General features: G+C 42.5%; 1 protein-coding gene across 5 annotated transcripts in view; it reads right to left on the bottom strand.

Annotated features, from left to right (window-relative positions):
* The window catches only part of FLI1 (Fli-1 proto-oncogene, ETS transcription factor), an 88,758-nt gene that overhangs the window by 39,395 nt on the left and 29,350 nt on the right, over positions 1–20,013 (bottom strand). The gene's annotated exons all lie outside the window — the stretch shown is intronic.

The raw sequence follows: 20,013 nt of genomic DNA, 5'->3' as shown, positions 1-20,013 counted from the left end.
GCATGTTCTTTATGGAGCTAAGTTAACCGCACATAACACAGCTGCCATTATGGCTGGCAAGCCAGAAACTGAACGAGGAACCTCCCAAACTAAAAGCACACACTACTTTAACGTGAGTTAATGGAGCAGACCTCTGAAACAAAGGCAGCAACAGACTCACCCACTCTGTGGACCCAGCATTCAAAAGACCCGTAACATTGATGTGTATGCAGCAGTGGGTTACCTGTGAATGTACAGACACTGTCTTTGCTTTGAAAGCTGGTGTGTTGCTCAACCCTCAGTGCTCAAAATACACAGGAGACAGTCCACATCACAAGCTTTTCAATGTAATAAATTACTGCTCTCTCCCCGCCTCCCCCCCAGTAGTTGTTTCTGAGGTTAGTTTTGCAAATTCTTCCATAACCAGGGAGAGAAACAGAAATTCTGAAAACTTAGAAAAGTGCAGCTGCTGGAATCCTCCAATTACTCAAGAATCTAAGTGCAAATCAGATATGACCAGGCTCATGATATCATCACAAAAAATGTCAATACTTAGAGTCTACTGGGTAAACATGAGAGTCCCTCTCCGCTTGAAATTAACCCACTTATTTAGAAAGAGTCAGGTCAGTGCTCTGCATTTACAAATATCAGCAATTTTCTATCTCTCATCTCAGATCACGTAACAAAACCAGAAAAGCCTGAGTAGCCTAGAATTTAAGTGGGCCTGACTCAGCTTGAATTCGGAGGAACCCTCAAACATCTGCGTAAGTCCTGCTGAAATTACAGTATTTGCTATAAAAATTCTGTGAGCAACCTCTCACACTGATCAGCAGAGATGGCTACAGCCTTTCAGCAACAAAAATGAGAGCTTTTACCCCACACTGCCTAATGCTGTGTGTTGCAAGGAGCTCATATTGTGTTCATCCTTTCCAACAGCTTTTTTGTAGTGGAGGCACAACTTTTCAAAAGTACTCCCTCCCTTTTTCTGCTTTAATTAGAGTAAGCTAGGGAGTGGAAGGTGCCCCTCGGAAGAATTTCCTTGTGGTGCAACCCTGTGTGATCACAGCCTTGTGTCAGAAACTCCTTAAAGGGTTTGAGACTACCTCCAGGCTATAAACTTTGCCTGTGTCGAAAGGTACAAGAACACGAGATCTTCTGGTGGCAGCTCTTAGAAGGGAGCAAGCTTTTCCATCACAGGTAAGGATATAGTGACTTGCTGCTTCTCTGATTTACTGAAGTCAGAATGACAGGCAGGGGTTCCTAAATGACACATCTTCTGTAAGTCTCCGCTTCCTTTCAGTACAAAAAATGTGGGGTTCCCTGCATTATGGCATGAGGTAGTAGGTGAACCGCAAATACCTGGGGTGCTGGACTAATTTATGACTCTCTAGACCCAGTCTCAGCTATGCATCTTACTGGTCAGAGGCAAGGAAACCATGAGTACCACTGCAAATTCATGAAATAAAATTTTTAAATGTTTGGTTTTCGAGATTTCCAGTCTAACAACATACACAAAGTTGGGATTTTTTAAGGAAACAATATCTGAGGTAATGCTTTTTCTGCCTAAAGCCATTTTTCTTCCAAAGAAAGGTTCTGATGGAAAAAAATTGGAAAGCAGGGATCTTTCCGGCTAACTGCCCTCCCCCCCCCGCCAAAAAAACCCCAAAACCAACCCCAAAAACCCAAACCCCAACAAAAACCTCACCCCAAAGAACTGTGCTAGACTAGGATCAATGATTAGGGCTGCATCCAAGTACAACTATCTTTACATACACAGGCAAATACACACTTTTCTCTGATATACAGAATATCTGATGGAGAAGCCTGCCTCCTGAGATAAGGATCTTCCTTGAAAGACAAAGTGGCTGCTAGGCCCTGCCTACAGCGGTAACTGGTCTTAACGGGGATAATGATAATCTCACAGGCAGGCAGCAGTTGCACCGAGAAGCTCTGCATTTTGCTGCTTGAATGCATACAAACTGCAAACTCTACCATCCTTAAAACCGTGTCGCGCACAGGAAAAGAAATTCAAATGCGATGGCTGCCATCATGGCAGGCCCAAGCAGTTGCTGAACCAGGAATCGTTTGAGCTAAACCCCTGAGTTAGTGACAGCCACAAAAGCTACAGACTCAAGGCTCTGGGGGAACTGAAGACACACAGAGCAGATCAGGCAGAGATAGTGGCTTGTAACACCTGCTTACGATCCAGGTCGTGCATGCAAATAGCAAACAAGTATTGCTGATTGCATGCAAGGGAAGTTGGGTGACATGCTGCCAACCCCTGCTGCAATCAGCTTCTCCTTGGTGTGTACATCTATAGCTTAAGAGAAAAACAAAGGGGTGGCAAGCAACAGGTAGCCTTTAGCTGGCAGTGTCAAAGTACAGGGACCACTCAGATAACGTCCTAGCAGCGAGGACTACCCGGGACTCAGTTTAACTCTCTTGGAAGAGGACAGGGCTTGGCTGGCCCTGCCGGAGTTTCAGGCTGGAGACACAGATGGGGAATGTGTACAACCTTCCTTGTACTCACTACCAGAGGCTCTGCTTGGCTAGATTCAGTTTTGAAGGACTAGTCTGTTCAGGAAGTGTTTGCTTCAGTTCTGGCTGAGGAAGAGATCAACAGTTAAATTGAATACCAGAGGGCAAATTTCTATCCCCTGGAATTGAGAGCTACTTAGCGTTTGGTGACGGGCAACTGGGAAAACACACTGACACATTAAAGGTGCTAACATAACCTAACCAGACAGGCCGCAGCTCGTCAGGGTTCCCCCCAACGTTGTTGCCTCCTGGGCTGCGTCCTTGAGCTGGCCAGACTGAGTCTGAGACAGGGGTCTTGTGTGTATTATTCTGGCATATATGTTACATTATATTGCCTCTGGGAATAGGCTAGCTTCAGTTTTTCCAGTTTTTAATCACATTCCTGGCATAAATGTGGCAAATCCCATGTACGGCAGCTTGCAGCGCAGTGATAGGCAAATTCAACTCCCTGTGAAGCACAGCCGCAGCCTTTGCAGGGCAGCCCACCGCTGAACTGCCACAAATGAAAGGCTCCCATTGCTATGACTGCTGAAACAGCTCTGCATAGAGCTGGCACACAGTTCTGGATCCCTTAGACATGAATATGTGATATGGCTATTATTAATAACCAACTGCTTATAGTTGTAGGAGGTCGAATTTGCAGTTTTTCCTTTTTTTAGATGAGCCATCTAAACCCAGGTCTAAGGGCTACAGTAAGGTGAGGTACACTTTGATTTTGTCCCTGCGTGCTGCAGGAAAGCCAGTCTGTTCTTCTGGTCATGCAGGTAGCACAGTGGGGAGGGCTGACAGTCCACCAACGCTTCAAGTTATCCTGATTCCTTACTGTGAAATGGAGATGGCATGCAAGCTTTAGAAAAGTTTTCACTTAGTTAATGAATTGAGCAGGACATTTGAGCCAATATATGAAAGGAATGGGTCTGAGAAACAGCCCCTAGGTAAAAAACAGGGGCAACTGTGCAATGCAGACATATGATGTGAAACATCATCATTTACCTTGATGTTCTTCTGTTTACAGTCGCTGACACAGTCTTTGTTGCACTGATTATTGCACTAATAATAGAGCTAGCCCCAGGATATCCTAATGTCCTCGCTAACCTCTAGAGGTTTGCCTTGGATGAGGCCCCTAAAAGTTCAGGTTTTTAACCTTATCCAAAGTTCACTGGCAAGGAAAGCTCGCTAGAAGTTCCCACTTCCCTGGGTTCAGCTCTAGGAGAAAGGTCATGAAAACAAGAGCTGGTGAGGTGACAGTAGTCAGAGCTTTCATCCCAGGTATAACCCAATGTCTACAATAACGACTCTTTCCAGGTGCATGCAATGAATTTTCACTGAATATTGTCTTTGAGCTCTTTACATTCACTCTTCTGGCCATAACCACATTTAAAAAGCTTTGCTAAAGATCAAAGGTTCATCCTCCTCCACGAAGTCTGACTTAGAAGAAAATGCTGAGTACTTGAACCATTATGCCATGCATCGAAAGATTACTTCCACCTCTAGAGGGGTGACTTTTTTCTTTTTTTTTTTCTCCAATAATATACTTTTGCCACTCTTAGTCCTGTGAGAAAATCACTCCTGAAATATTTTTGTAAAGAGAATGTTACCAACACAAACCCACCGTCTGAAGAGCCCAGATGTATGATGCGAAGCACCAAAATACGAGGTACCAGCAGCAACTAGCCTTACACATGGCTTGAGGTTAGTACAGAGGATCTATTCCTTGAATAGAAATGACTTTGGCGCTGCAGTTTTACAAGTCAGCACTTCTGCTGCCAACATCTCATACAAGCAGAAAAGAGATAACATCAGACTTACAAGAAAATGAGTCAAATATAAAATTTAAAAAGGAGCAGAGCCTGTGTTGATCTTGGGGCAGCAAATTCGGATGGATTGAGCACTGAATTAGGAAGCGGGAAGGCAGACTACTATTCTCATCCCTGTCCTTGATCTTTGGCATAACCTTTAGCGAAGCATTCCCCTGTCTGTGCCTTTTTTCTCCCTCCAGTCCTCTGTTGCCCTGATCTGGGCACACTGTAAGCTCTGTGGGGCATAGAGCCTCATCCAGTGCTGTTACTGGAATATAAACAGGAATCTTTTGAATAGTTCAAACCAAGTCCTGGACTGCAATCCCACACTCTAATATATCCAGTCTTCACAATACACCTAAGCAAAACAAAAAGAAAGACCTCTGCAGCTTTTTCAGCATACTTCTCTTGAGGCTTGCTCACTCTATCCCACCTTCCTTACAGGATATTACGTGATTGATGCAGGGACTCCACATAACTCCCTCTGGAAAATTATAGTCACAGGCATTTTATTGCTAACAACCACAATCCAATCTTGTGCCCTTCACAATCAATTTAAGGCCTGCTTCTACAGCAGAGGATTTGCGGGCTGCAGCTAGCACCAGAGATCCATCACAACGTTGTAGTGAAAACAGCAGGCTGAGAGCTGTCACCGCCAAAATGCATTGCTCTTTACCTCTTCTATATACTTGCAGCATTGCACAGTGACCAACAAACTGTTCTGTTCGCAGCACTTTCCAGCTGAGCTGATGGCATTCGGGTTGTGGCAACCCAAATGCTGGTAATCTGTGCCACAGAGCTGTCCCTGCCCTGAGGAGGAGGGATGGGAGGAGATGCAGTCTTCCTTTGCCTGCTGCAGCAGGACTAAAGATTAAGAAGGCAGCAGCATACCTTTAAGACTGTGTTGAAATTTCTGCAGATTTGAGGCTTTCTTGGTGTATAAAGGAGGGCTTTCATTTAATTATTTTGATGATATCCCACAGTGCAATAAGTTTGCTCTTACTCTGCACTGGAGACATGCTCAAAACTACAAAGCAGGTCAGCTACCCGGACAAAATGAGATGCAAGCTTTCCTCTGCAGCTCAGACTGCCTTTCTTTCAGTTTCCACTCAGAGTACTACAAACAAGCCTAACTTGGCAGTCTTAGAATACAGCATCATTTCTTCACAATTCAAATAAATGGGAAACCACAACTTAGTAGCTCATGCTAGGAGGAAACAAAGCAGGAATAAGATAGGCATAAATAGCAAAACCACACTGAAATTAGCCAGCTTAAAAATGGGGCAAAATGGTTTTGAAGAATTCCTCATAAGGAAATATGTCTTTTTTTTAATTTTTACATTCACTATTTCTATGAAATTTCATGTCAAATGGATAGAAGAAGGCTGCTAAAATGAATGCTTTATTGTTTTGATATCAAGATCCCTAAAACCTGACGCAAAAAGGAAACAAAAATTAAATCATGCTTCTGTACTTCACTTTTCAGAAGAGCACTTGACTTCATGCACACATTTATAGGATCTGGACCAATGACTTTTTTCTCAGTCTACACTTCACATAAATCAGTTCAGAGCCTATTTTGGTTTGTTTCCAACAGGCTAAATACCGAGTGGGAATAACAGGAACACAGTACTCCTCCCCAGCAAGTTGCTGCATTAGGGCTGATGATAAGGAGGCTTACGGGCACCAGCCCCAGACCCATGGGAAATCTCCAGGAGATGCCTCTGTGCGGTCTCAACACAGGACCAGGAGAGGAAGTGAAAAAAAACCCCAAACCTGCCCAGATGACTGCTGTGGCCTCTTGACCTCTTAAAAGTAATATGGTGACATCTGAGGCTAGAGAGACTGGACATATCTGATAGACTCATGTAAGTTACTAAATCCTGGAGGTGTGCTGCAGCTCTTCCTTTAAAAAGAATGGGAGCTGTGCTTTGGAGCATGCAACATCCCCACCAGTCTCCAGCTGGCTTACCCGCATCCCTGGGCCTATAGATAGGGATTTCCCTAAGCACTCCTACTGGTCTCGGATGCTTCACACCCCGCTGTACTGATACATGCTGGGAATAGTGGATGAGGTGTCTGCCCATTAGCAGATGAGGGACAAATCACAGCTTCTGGCTTCTGTTCCCAGAAGGTTTGGGAGAATTCCTGCCCAGTTCTGCCAACCAAGACACATGGGATTATTTAGGATGAGTACTGAACCTTGCAGGTAAAACATTAAGTCTGTTAAAAGTGCTGGAAGCTTTGCCATTGGCATGGCTTGAGCCAGGTTTCTTTTTCTGGCAGCTAATTTCACTACAAAAGGATTCGCCTCCGTGAATTAATCAGTATAACTCTGCTGAGGTGGGAGGACTATATGATCTCTCAAGACCTTTTCCAAGCCATGTCATGTTTCCAGAAAATCAATCAGCCTTTGCCATGTATTAACACTCTCCTCAGCCAGTTTACTGTGCTTGTATCACCACTGACCTCTGCCCACAGCTTTTCTGCTCCAAAGTTGCCCATGCTCACTAAGAATAACTTGATGCTGCGTGGGTGATTGCTTTCCAGAACTGGACAGTCAAATCCACCTAGCTCTCATTCACCTTCCTGTTAATGTTTTTTCCTCACCCTTGTAAAATAATTGACTTGCACTGAGCAGATGTGTTTGTAAACAGAGACACATGGATATAACTGTGAACATACACACTTCAGTAAATATTATTGTAGCATTTTTATGGTTTTTTCTGCTGAAGACACATGGAGGGAAACTGCAAGATGGTTTCAGAGTCTGGCTTCCTGACAAACCCAAACTATCCCAAAGAATAAATGCAGTTTACTGCTATGCAGAAATTCTGTGCTGACCTCAGCTTTGTCCTGAAGCACCCACTGCCCGACTCCTCTCCTTGATGTAGTGCCAGAGGCTGCTTTTCAGTGGCAAATATTTCATCAGGAGTTTGCAGACTGACCAAGCACTTTGTTTCAGAAAACTTGAGCTCACTTTAAACTGCATTTGCCTGTTGCAGTAGTGCCACCATTTCTCTGAAAGGAGAGCTTTTTGGTGGCATTTTTACTCATACCAGAAACCGAGACTATACAACGATCCCGCTGTTTTTGTTTTCCACATGCAAAGAGCAATCGAATCTTTTCAATATAAATGATTCACCCTAGAAAGGAAAACAATAAAATGAGAAACCCAAAAGTATTGGAGGTGGGGGTGTGTCTTGAGAGAGAGTATGTCACATCTATGTGCTTCCTCTTTAACAGGCTGCCTTGGAAAAGGACATAAAGTGGAGTCTTAAAAGCATGAAGGAATAGACGCAAACCACAAAATCTTATCTTTTCAGTTTGGGTTCCTACTGCCAAAGCACTGGAAACTGTAAAAAGAGTGTTCTCCCAGGAACTCAAGATCTGGGAGGTGGCAGTTTAGAGACACAAATATTTCAGGTTCCTCTGAGCTCTGACTCACCGCTACACCAATGCCCATTCATTATTTTTTATTTCACTTTGATACCATTGTCCCAGTTACATTCACAAACACCGCAATCGTATCCTGTTTTGTTCTCTGACACCATTCCCTTCACAATCGCAGGAAGCCCATCAGGAAACATTCATCGGGTGCTGTTATGTTTCCATCCGCAGAGAACAAAACATGCACTTTCAGCCCAAGATGACTTATTCCAGACTAAGGAAAAACAACAGCATGAAAGAATCAAAGCAGAGTCTCCAGGAGAGAGCGCAGTATGTGCTTCTCCCCTGAAACAGGGGTAGGAGTCTTGAGCAATGCTCAACGTCTCTTACCTAGGGAATGCTTAGCGATGGAAAGGTTCAGCCAAAAGGAAGTAAAAGGCATAATCCATCACTGACATCTACAGTGCATGTTGCAAGGTCTGGACACTATATCAGAAGGGGCAAATACAAGTCCAATGCAGTCCTGCAGCTGAATCCTAAACCAGATGTGGCTTGAGATTTCAAGAATTAGGGATTGAGTCTATTTGCATTCTGGGTTTGGCCCCGGTCCCTGAGCTACGTTTGGACTAAATCTGTGTTCAGGGTCTCAGTGCTCATGATATTCAGAGCATAAATTCAGTGTTTCAGCCCAGAGCTTGTCACTTAGGCTTGTTGTCAAGTGTGCATCACACAAAGTATGGAGATAAGAGGAAATCGGGGCAGTGGTTTAGGAACCTACTTCTTCCCTAAGAAGCATGTGCATATGCTCAATAGAGCACTGTGAAACTGTTATCTGCCTCTTAAGCAGAAAAAATGGCATTTACTGGGATGGACAAGTCCCAAGGTTGAGATTTTCAAAAGAGCCTAAAGTTACACAAACTGCACTCACATTTACCAGAAGTTGGGAGCCACAGTCCCTTGAATCCCTCTAAAATACTGTTTAAATTTCATGAGACAGACCAGCCAAAAGAGGAGCAGTTAGCAACAATACTCAGACCAGGTTTTCCATTTCCTTTGCCCACTGATCCTGGCTGCAAACACAGGTGCCATCACTGCCCAGCTGAGTGCTTAATAAAGCCGTGCATTGATGCCTTCTGCAGAATACCCAGCCTCTGCTGGCTCCTTATCCAGTTCCCAACTGGTCTCCTCCACTTGGCAGCGGAACTGACGGCTGCCACCCTGCTGGGATGGCATGGATCTATGTTTTTCTTGTGCACCGAGCCCAGCCCCTGTGGCTCCAGTGACGAGATTGTTTCTGCATACGCCTATAGGAAAAGCAGAGATTTTGTGAACAAGCCTGCTCGTGGCATTCCAAGGAAAACAGCTCAGCAGGATTACACTGAGATATTTTCTATGTCAGTCTCAATTGAGATATTTGAACAGGAAAACCCAGTTTACACCACTGGAAGTTCCCAGGGGCTTTCATTTCTTTACAAAGAAACACTGATGTTTTAATTTCGGTGCAAGATAAAGGTCCCAGGATTCAAGGATAGCCATCACTCTTACCTCTTGGACAAAAAGTTGTGGGTCCAAATCCCATACTGGCACCTGGGCTGGAACCCAAAGTGAACGTTACAATACAAAAAGGAGTTGACAAGGTGCTATTCTTCCTAGTGATATCAAACATCACAGAGAAAAGACTACCCTACCAACAATCATGGTTCAGGAAACTGCAATAGTAAAATAGCTTCTGATGTCTAATGCTATAGCAAAGCTATTGCTGAAGACAAACATACAGACTAAATATATACATTTAACTCCAACTCTGGTGTCCCATGTACTAGAATCACCAGTGAATGCTGCCTCCTGGCTAGCTCAACAGCAGATGTGAGAGTAAAAATTTAAAAAATGGCTCTTTTACAGCTGTATTAATGTCCCCATGTCTCAGTTTCCCAGTCCATATGATGCCTGTCCCTGAAAGGGTGCAGATTTTGTAGAGTGCTCCAATGTCCTTGGAAGAAGGAGGTCACAAGTGTTATCCTAGGGCTAAAACTGCTAGACAAAAGCAAAACTTATTCTCCTCTGAGGCTGAGCAAAAAACTTAACAAAATCTCTTATCAGTAACCATTAACAGAAAGTCTGTTGGTTTTATCAGCACAGTACTGAGAAGGGCTCTGAGCCTTGCTTAGATAAATGAAGTCTCTTGCTACTGCCACCTCAAGAAGTCTGTGCTCAGGGATAGTTTTCCACACCTGTGAGAACTAATGGCTTCTTTTTCCCAGCTCCCCTCGGCTTTGGTGAAGCAGACCAGGGAGGCAGAGGCATTGAATGAGTTCATGGCAGGGAGTTTCGAATGTTTTGCTGCAGGGAAAGCAGGCAAGACGCAGAGCACAGGCACAGAGTATGTTTGGGGGAGAGGGAGCTGGGAGCCAAGGCTGCCAGCAGTCAAATCCCAGCACCGAGACTGATTTAGTGCTATGGCTTTAGGTAGGTCGCTTAGCTCTGCATCCCAGTGTTCTCCTCTGCTGGAGGCGATGCTAAAAACATGTATCCCCAAGGATCAGTTTGGGGCTGATTGTCTCAGGTTTCTGTCATCTCTAGGACCTTTGCTCAGACCTCCACATGATCCACGCTATCCCTTAGCAAATCCCCACCTGTAGCAATTAATGTCATGGGGTTTTTTTGTTTTGTTTAGCTTTGTTGTTTGTTTGGTTGGTTTTTTTTAAATGCAAATCATTAGCTCTGGCTTGATAACTGTGAGGTATGGAGCTGTCAGGCTCTTACATTCATGGCAATGTGCCTAATAGACAAAGCCAGTGTCTCAAGGGTGCCACGCAGACAGACATGAGGTTGTTACATTAATTTTACAGCATGGGAACCAATGCAAAGCAACCAAACACTCTCCTCAAAGCCCTTTGGTAGAGTGTAGCTAAACTAAGATTAAAACCTAGGCCCCCTAAAAAAGCTCACTTTCCTGTAGAAAAGAGGACTGCCTGTACATGCAACACTTTGTGACGTCTTCTGAGATGACTGCAGTATGTTTTCCTTTTGCTGAAGAGTTTCTTACACTCAAATCATGCTAACATAAATAAGAAGCAGGCCTCTCGGCACATCTCCATGTTCTTAGCAGAGCTGATACGGCTGGTCTTATCTGTAACGGGGCAAGTCCCCTGAGCTGTGTTGAAAAGCCTTTTATCAGATGCAATTTAAAGAGAGTTCTTTCTGAGATGTAGTTTTGCAGCTCTGGCAGGAAAGTGGGGCTTCTGACTAAATCTCCTCTGGTTTTGTTTAGCATTGGGGTGAGGGAGTAAGACAAGGTCCTATTTGTGGGGCCAGCAAGACAGGGCTGCTCCTTGCGCCTTCCCTGAAACAACGCTTTACTCCCTCAGTCAGAGGAAAACCCTGTCAAAAATGGCTTAACAATCTTCTAATATTTCCATGCAATTAAAGGCCACATCTGTCTCACAGACCCCGTCCTCCTTTGCTAATGTACAGACATGAACTAAACAGTCTGTCTTGTCGATTCGCAGAGTAACAAAGGGGCCTATTCATAACACAGGCACTTTGGCTATTTTGTGTGTGTGAAATGAAATAGAGTTTGCATTTGGAGAATAACCTGTGTTGGAGCTAGCAAGAGATTTCTGCTCTAATAAATCAATCAGCTTTACCGGCTAATAAAATAGCCCCCCTCCTAATTCTGACTGTGCTAACCAGACAGCCACCCTACAGAGAGGCAACTACGGTTTCTGTGCAAAAGTTAGAACCTACGCTAGCTTGCTATTAAAACTCTTAGGAGGATTAAAAAAAAAAAGGTATCAGCTTGGCTGGAATTTTTCAAGCCACTTAAGAGAAGGAGTTATCCCTGGGCCCAGGAATTTGTGTGTCATCTCTGTGGCCTCAGCTGTGCTAGTCAGTGGGTACATGTTTTACTACTGTCTTTAGCTGGCTCAGAGCCAGGTATGGTTCTGCTCTTGTCTTTGCTCAGTTCTTTCTGAAGAAAATGGGAGCATTGCAGAAAAAAAGACTTCCAACAACCGAGTACCCTTCAAAGACCCATTTTGATTTGTTAGTGAAATTGAGGGCTTAAAAAAGGAAAACAAATTGATGCACACGTTGGCATAGTCCCAAACCAGTACCAATGTTATGTTTTGCCCTGACTAAGAGTTTCAGGCAATACCTGCACATATATCCAGATGCATAGGGCACTGCAAGGAATATATTACTGCTTGTTTAACATTTTGCTTGTAAATGCCTTGGGGGAATGGGTTTTTTTTTTCTTTTCTGAGCCCAGTACCTTGGCACGCTGGTCTATATTTGGTCATGGTCTGTATCTCTGCCATCTTAGTGCTTTCACAATACAGACATATACACTAATAATGTTCACACCTCAACATACCTTATTTCCTCAGCTTTCAAGTGAGCAGGAAGTGTACAGGAAGCACAGAAAGGATGGTCCTGTGGTTTCAGTACTACAGTGATATTTGGGAGATGTGGGCTCATTTACCATCTAGGCAGCAAAATTGTTTGTTGAACTCAAGTGAAAGTTCTCTGTGTAAAATGAGAGGCAAAAGTGGGTGTCAAGGCCACAGGGTAAGAGATGGACAAACCTAGAATGTGGTGAGAAACCATTTTCATATTCTGAGAAAATGATGGAGGCTGTGAGAAATTTTCCAATCCTGATGTTGGACAGAAAGTCAGAATTATTATCCAGACAAGTCCACCTCAAGTTAACTGAAATATTTTGTTTCAGATATTCTGAATATTTCATTGCAGTTTTAACCTTTTCAGTTTTCTTAAAATATTGCAATTGGCTTATGTTTCTAAATAAAGAGTAGTTTCAAAACAAAACTTAGAAAACTTGAGAAAGCACCAAGTAGGGCTTTCAGCAAATTGTCAAAAATCAACCTGTCCAGTGAATAGGTAGGGCCTTGATAAATTTGCATCTTTCTGATGCAAAGGCAAAGGTCAGCCCCTATCTAACATGAATCTTCTTGTACACGTCTCTGATACAAACACAGAGTGAATTCTGTTAGAGCTTTTGGAGGTAGGGCCAAATTAAGCCTTTTCAGGTTTGCTACCATGCCAGCAAACCCAGTGGAAGTTTTGCCTTTGTCTTTGGGGTGATGTATGGTTGAGTCTTCCATGTAGCTGTTTGCATATTTGTGCACTTAAATGTGAATGCATGAATGACTCTGACCCAAATGCACACTGTATGCACTATCTGTCCTGGCAAAATTTCAGTATCTAAGCAGTTATAGCCTGTAGACTTTTAATGATATTTTTAAGACTTTACATAGACACTTAAAGAAGCAACTAGATGCTTAGAAATATTTAAGAATACCTATGTAGTTCTTAACCCTGGCTGATTTAATTTGCCTGTGCAGGTATCTCAATATCTTTAACATTTGGCATTTTGATATCATGGTGACTAAAACTATGCCAGATTCCTATCTGAGAGGGAAGTGGAGATCTTCAAGAGACACACATCAGGACCAAATAAAAACTGCAGCCCCCCTCTGGGATACCTGACACAGACTGGGCTGACCAGCTCTTGCAAACCTGAGCTGCATTCTCTGGGGGTCTGATTTTCCTCCCAGTCCTCAGCACCTGGGGAGTCCAGGCACAACAGTGCTCCCTATTAAGGCACACTTATTCTTACTGGTTTGGAAAGATAGCACATGAACATCCAAGGGAAGAAGCGTGTTTTCCTCATGGCAGGTCTAACAGTCACTTTCCTCATCAGCATCCTCTTAAGAGCAAGATTTTTGCCAGCCAGTGCTCAGTAATTCAGCAGTGCCTCTTTGTTAGTTGCCCTGTCTGTTCCTGTTAGTTTGTGATGATGATTAAGACAATTTCTCTTCAATGGGGACAACAAAGAGATTTGAAACATTGCTTCAGATGATGTTTATAGGATGAAGAGTATGAAAGAAAATCAGCTCCTCACACACAATATAGCTTTGAGGGAACTGGGGTCTGTTGGGTGACTTGGTGATAAAATACCTTATAGAGCTGCAACAACATAGGGGTAATAGTGAAAGTGACCTTTTGGGTAAAGCACTTCAAAATTAATGGATGCAAAACACTGCATGAGAGCTAGGTATGAACAATCCAGAGTACACAGGAAGAAAGAGCTCATATTACCGTGCCACACACTTACTCACACAGCAATTGCAGTTCTCAGAAGAAAGCTGTGAAGTGGAGATGGTGGTATTACAGCAGAACTTCAAGAGATTTGAGAGATATTAGGACCTCTCTTGTGCCTTGGAGCTGTACACATTCAACTCTTCCCCCAAACTCATTCCTTTTGGTTGGGAGTGAGAAGGTAACACAGGCAGAAAACCCAGAGGCTGGCTTGCACTGTTCACTGACTGAAGACATGGGCACGCACTATTTGGCTACACCATAAAAGCTGACAGAAAAATTATTGCTTCAAAGGTACCTGTTAATAAACCACAAAAGGCTACATGACTGAAAGTCTGGCATGCACCAGTTAATACAGCTAATGGAGGATAAAAAATAAATATTAATGTTGCCAAACCCCTGCTTGCAGGTGTGAGAATAGATTGGCCTACTTGGAAATATGAGTAATCTCCCAACAAGAGCTGGTGGGGCAAAAGCTTATATGTGGTAATGTGCTGATGACCCAGATAAATGTAGGTGTGGGGAAGCAGAGGCCATGGATCACCCTCTTCTGTTTTCACAGGATAGTTGGGTAGTCTCAATTAGCTTCCAAGGGCTACAGATCAGATCAGACCATCAGACCATGTCCCTGACTTTAGAAAAACAATGAACTGTAGTGGAAACAGCTGAAAAAATGAAATGGCAATGGTTTAGTCTCCCTCTTCGGTTGTCCTTTCCAAGCACTTGGTGCCCAAGTGGTCTGTCTCACCCTCCAGGAGTGGCATGCCTGGAGCGTGGCCCACAGCTCCACTGCCACAGGTATCTAGGTTGAAAAGGACCTCTGGAGATCACAGCAAGGTATGTTTTACATATCTTACACTGATGTAATTATAGATGCTCTACTCTCCCCTGCTACTTCTTCATGTCACAGTAGACGTAGCATGTTGAGGAATGCCAGAGGACCTCAGGGTTAATCACCAGGGAAGCAATTTTTTCAGTATCATTAAAAAAAAAAGTTAGATGGGTGTCAAAATATTGCCTTGCTTTATCTCAGATACTAAAGGTCATGTTTAAGGGTAGATTTCACACCACCTTTCTCATCTGTGAAAAACTTTTCTTTAACATGCAATCAAACAACACGAAGACATCACTCACTGAAAGTCAAACAGCACAACTGCAGAAAAATCAGGCTGGGAGCCCAATTATTTGGATTCTCACAACACTGCCTTAGGTGCTGAGCCATAGTGTGACTTGTAAGGAAGGTGTTTTCTTCAGGGACATCTTCAAAGGCATAAATATGAATCAGGCAAGCAAAATACATTTTATCCTTCATTTAAAGCTTTTGAAAATCCCACTCTCTGCCTTAACTCAGTTAATATAAAAACTGCATGGAGGTAAAATCCCAATAAGCAAGAGCAGGAACAGAGCATTCTGTCTCTGTTTCATTCATCAGGCCTTTTTTCCCCCATACTTGCCTGCTATTCCCATTTCCTTCCTTGCCTTTCACATGAAACATATCCATTGCACACACCCACTCTGCCTCATTTGTTCACATTGTTTTACAATGATCTTTTAAAAAAATACTCTGCTTCTGAGCAGTTTTTTTCTTTTCTCACAGACAGCAGCAAATGGATTAGCTATTGGGTCCTGGTTCCTTTCACAAACAGGGCAGTTTCTCTTCAGTTTGTCCATCTCACGCTATCTTGGCAAAACTCTCTTCTTTAACCATTTTCTCTTATAAACTGAAGGAAAAATTTATAATTGCTTTTGTTGAATGAAGATGGGATTGACTATCTAATTAAAACTGACCACATACTTAAATGACAGATGCAAGCTTAGTAAGTGTGGATAATGTAAATCTGGGTTTGTTTTTCATTTCAGGAGCAAAATTTTTAAGACTTAAGCAGTACAGTATCTCCTTTGGAGGTGCCCACATTCTTTTTTATATATGGCCCTATGTTTTGGCTTAATTCACATGGAAAGTCTAAGCCATTTGGCAAGAATTCATAATCCAGGCTTTTAGTTTGTTCTGTGTAGTAAAAGGCACATTGCCAACACTATTTAAAAAAATTATCAGTTTGAATGCAATTGCTGAGTTAAAACTTATATAGTTACAGGAACTTTCAGTCTAGTCATCTAAAGACTTAATTCATACATTGGAAGTCAGGGGCCTCTGCATTTTGTTTGCTTTCTTCTCATTGCATTTATGTAATTAACAAGCAGATGGAAGTGTAACTTTTGCTTCTGTTTTCACTAAAATAACAAATCCACTTGAACAAAATATATAATTCAGTAAATATCAAGCGTAAAACATTCAGGAAAGAGTTTACCTTTTTGCTCATCTCAATTCATATTTTAAGGTGTGCTCAATTTCCTTTAAGTATGATGGTCAAAATTAAGAATGTGCATAAACCGCAATAACCTGGGATGAGAAATGTATATGACCATGACTCATTATATTCAGGTCTACTCATCTGTTCACTAGCACTAGAGTTTACCATTTTGCTGCCATAAATTCTTTACATAAAAGAAGAATATTGCTCGATTGATCAATGATGAATGCTATGCTTAGTGGAAAAAAACACAGGTTAACTGACAAATAATGCATTTGTTTAGAAACAAACCCACGTTTTTACTCAAGTCCCTAACACAATCAGCAAGAGAAGCCGAGAAGAAGGTTAATGTATGTGTTGCTATGTGGATTATAGTCACACCCTCACCCAGACAAACCCTGTGCAAGCTGCAGTAAGAACAACAGGAAACGGCCTGGGGTATTTATAGCATTATTGTGTTTATCCTGAAGTGATGTTCTGCACAGATTATTATGAAGTTTTTCGTGGGAGAGGATAGAGCTTGTGTCAGCTGGAGATTTGCATGCACTTCACCGAGTATGGCCTCTGCTAAACTTGCATAGTCCTCCCTTTGCTTTTCTTTGTTTTTTAAAGGTTTGCTGTATACTAGGACTTCTTTGCAGCTGATATGATGGGCCAGCCCCCTGCAGTGCAAACAGCAACGCTGGTAACGAGTATGTTTGGCCTAAACCTATTTGCTTCACCAGATTTACAAACCCACAGTGAGATGTCATGAGAAAAAAACAAACCCACACATGTCAGTGGTCCCAAATTTCTGAAAAATGCAGTCCATGCTACACCAAGACAAAAGTTCTGTGCATTTTGGGTCCTATTAGCAAAGAAATTGATGACCCCCAAAACCTTTTATCAGAACCCAGGGCTCGCTCTTCAGGACAGATTAGTCCACTCCTGGGATTGTCTTTGTTTGGAGAATCATTTCCGTGTCCTTTATTTTCAGGTAGGGTAATGAAACACCTTCCCATTTATCCCTTTCTCCTGGGGAGGCATCCAGCAAAAAGTAGTAATTTTCATGGAAAGATCATCTACATATTCCCAGCCTGAGCCTTGCCATCTTTCTGCTGATCTGAACGATGTAAAGAGACTTCTTCTAATTCATTCCCATCATCTGAATTTGGCCTGAAGCTTTATAAACACACACACACACAGAAAACCCAAACCCAAAAACCCAACACATATGGGAGATTAAACAGATAGTATAACAACTTAATATCTCTGTAGGGTAAAAAACCCTCCACCCACTCACAGAACCTATGCAAGCATATATCCATCTATGCAGACCAGTTTATCTCAGTGACAGATACAGAATAAGGAACATTAAAATAATAATGAGAAAAAAGTGTAACTCAGGAAGCAAAGAACCTGTTATTACTTCATTGTCAGAACAGTTTTTTCTTATCTTAGTCACATCTCCTGAGGTTTGTTCAACTCATGAACGGCTCATGAACGTTCAGCTCATTTCTTTGTTTACACCCCATGATCTCTAAAAACCTCGATTAAAAGCAATCAGAAAAATCCATCATATGACACTTAGGCCATTTACAGCCTGTGACAGTTATTAGCAAATGTTAACCTTTCCCTTGAGAAAACAGAAGGAAATCCTGCTTTAATTTAAGCTTTCAAATATCATCCCTCTCTATCTCTGTAGTAAATCAGAGCATCTCCATGATGCCATTGTTTGCAAATATAATAAGTACCGGTCTTCTCTGTTTAAAAAACAAACAGCAACAGAAAAGCATCAGGAAGTCCCTATGAATGGGAGCAATGCTGCATTTCTGTATGTACCGCATTAATTAATGCAATTGAGCCAATAGCCAAGCAAAGCTTGTTCCTATGAATACTGTTCAAATCATTATCAGTTCTATTAGTGCTTCATTATGGTTACACTGATCAAGACCAGATTTCCTGGGCTAATTTGCATCATATTCTGACAGGTGCTAGTCCAGGTGTCCTATTGTCAATCTGAATTAATAAACATGATTCAACCCCCTCCTCCTTTTATCATTTGTGTGATAGAGGGAATAATAGAAATGGAACAGGCCTGCGGGGGTGGCAAAACAACTTATCTGATGACTTCTCCCAAAAAGGCCTTTCCTGGGGTTTTGCCAGGTTTAATTTTAAAATGGCAAGCTCACACACCACTTCCACTGTATCACCTACTTGCTAAATTACTTCCATGCCCTTCCCTCACTGGCTTGTGTCTTAATCTTTAGGCAGGGCTGCCCACAGGACAAGTTTGCACAGTGCACCATATTAAGATTTCTTTTTCCATCAAGTAAACCAATAGAGCACAAGGCAGCCCCCAACTGTTTCTGATTTGGACAGCCTTGTTCTAAGGTATAAACCCGCTTGGATCTTCTTGTAGCCCTTAAAGTCATCATTGCACATCCTTGGCATTTAGACCCTGTCAGCTTCTACAGATTATACCTGTCTCCTTCCTTGCCAATTCATCACTCATAGCCTAAAATTAGACCCCCTTTTTTTTTTTGTCTTTACTTTTTCTTCTTTTAAAGATGATGATGATCATGAGAAAGATGTATACAGCAAGCAATGAAGGGCTTTGGTTTACAGCCACAAGCTTTGCAGTCACGGCGTCCCAACTTCCCACCTTAGGTCTGTAAGCAGCACAATCCCTGTTCGTGCAGTTTTCCTGCTTTGTAATAGACCCAGCACAAGTGTCTCTGCATCATGCTTTGCACTCTTCTGGTTCAGAGCCAGCTGGGAGTGCCTGTGTAGACATGCACCAAGAGCCTTTTAATTGCACATAATCTTAATTAAAAGCCTAATTGTATTTATAACTGTTTTTTTATTCTTTTTAGGACAATTTCTAGCTTTTCCCTGTGATCCTAAGAAACTCACTTTTATTAAATAACTGCTGAGATTCTTATGTAATTAGAATGCAATTCAGGCTTTCCAGATGAAACCAAATACCAGAAGAGCTGGCAACAGCATTGCCATGTCATCCAGCATTTCTCTTTCAGTCCTACAGAAGTCAACTAGCCCCCACACTGTCCTGTTTCTTGCTTCCCTTTCATACACTCTTACTTCTCAAAGCCTCTCTGGCCATGTGGTATCCAGAACCAACTGCCTTCTGACACGTGCACTCGTATCATACAGAGTGTTTATTATGAGCCCAGCTTGGTGATATGAGAGTATTAATGCAGAGGTAGCTCACAACTGCACTGGCCTTGTTTGCTGTTTTCAACTGCCTGATAACTCTCGTCAGCTGAATTGCTCCTCAGATTTCTTAGATCTTTTCTGGCAAAGAGGAAATGCATTTAAGCCTAATACCAGGGATGCCCTCTTCGCCTTTGGGTGGGTGCAGTAGCTTCCCTTTCACTTTCTGCAGAGGCATCTCACTTGTTTCTTTCCTTTACTCTAGTCATATGCCTCTTGCCCCACGTTTAATTTACCTCAGATCTCCATTGCTCATCTAATCTGTAATATAATTGTCCATCTAAAAATACAGGAAGCAAAACCCAGGCTTTCTTCATTACCTTCACTAGAATGGGTTTACAACAATTGAAGCTCCAGCTGTTTGTGTGCAAGGAATACATCTGAATTTCCTAGTATTTCTAGAAATTCATTCCATCCTGTCTCATTCCACTAAGGTATAACTAGAGAGAGAAAACCCAGACTTCATGGTACATTTCTCAGCTCCTGCACTAAGGTCCAGTGTGCCTTATCTTACGATAAGGAGCACTCGTCTAAAATGCCCAGGAGAGCAGGTGAATGACCGTATCAGGAGACCAGACCTTCTATGCCTCAGGTTGCCCGTCTGGCTTACCTTGTGCATCTTTTTTTTTGCCTTGTGCATCTTTTTTATTAAGATGAGTAAA

The sequence above is a fragment of the Haliaeetus leucocephalus genome, unplaced genomic scaffold, assembly GCF_000737465.1.
Source record: "Haliaeetus leucocephalus isolate CR32 unplaced genomic scaffold, Haliaeetus_leucocephalus-4.0 Scaffold773, whole genome shotgun sequence".
Classification (NCBI taxonomy): domain Eukaryota; kingdom Metazoa; phylum Chordata; class Aves; order Accipitriformes; family Accipitridae; genus Haliaeetus; species Haliaeetus leucocephalus.
The sequence above is the reverse complement of the archived record's forward strand: the minus strand, read 5'-3'. Positions and strand labels throughout refer to the sequence as shown.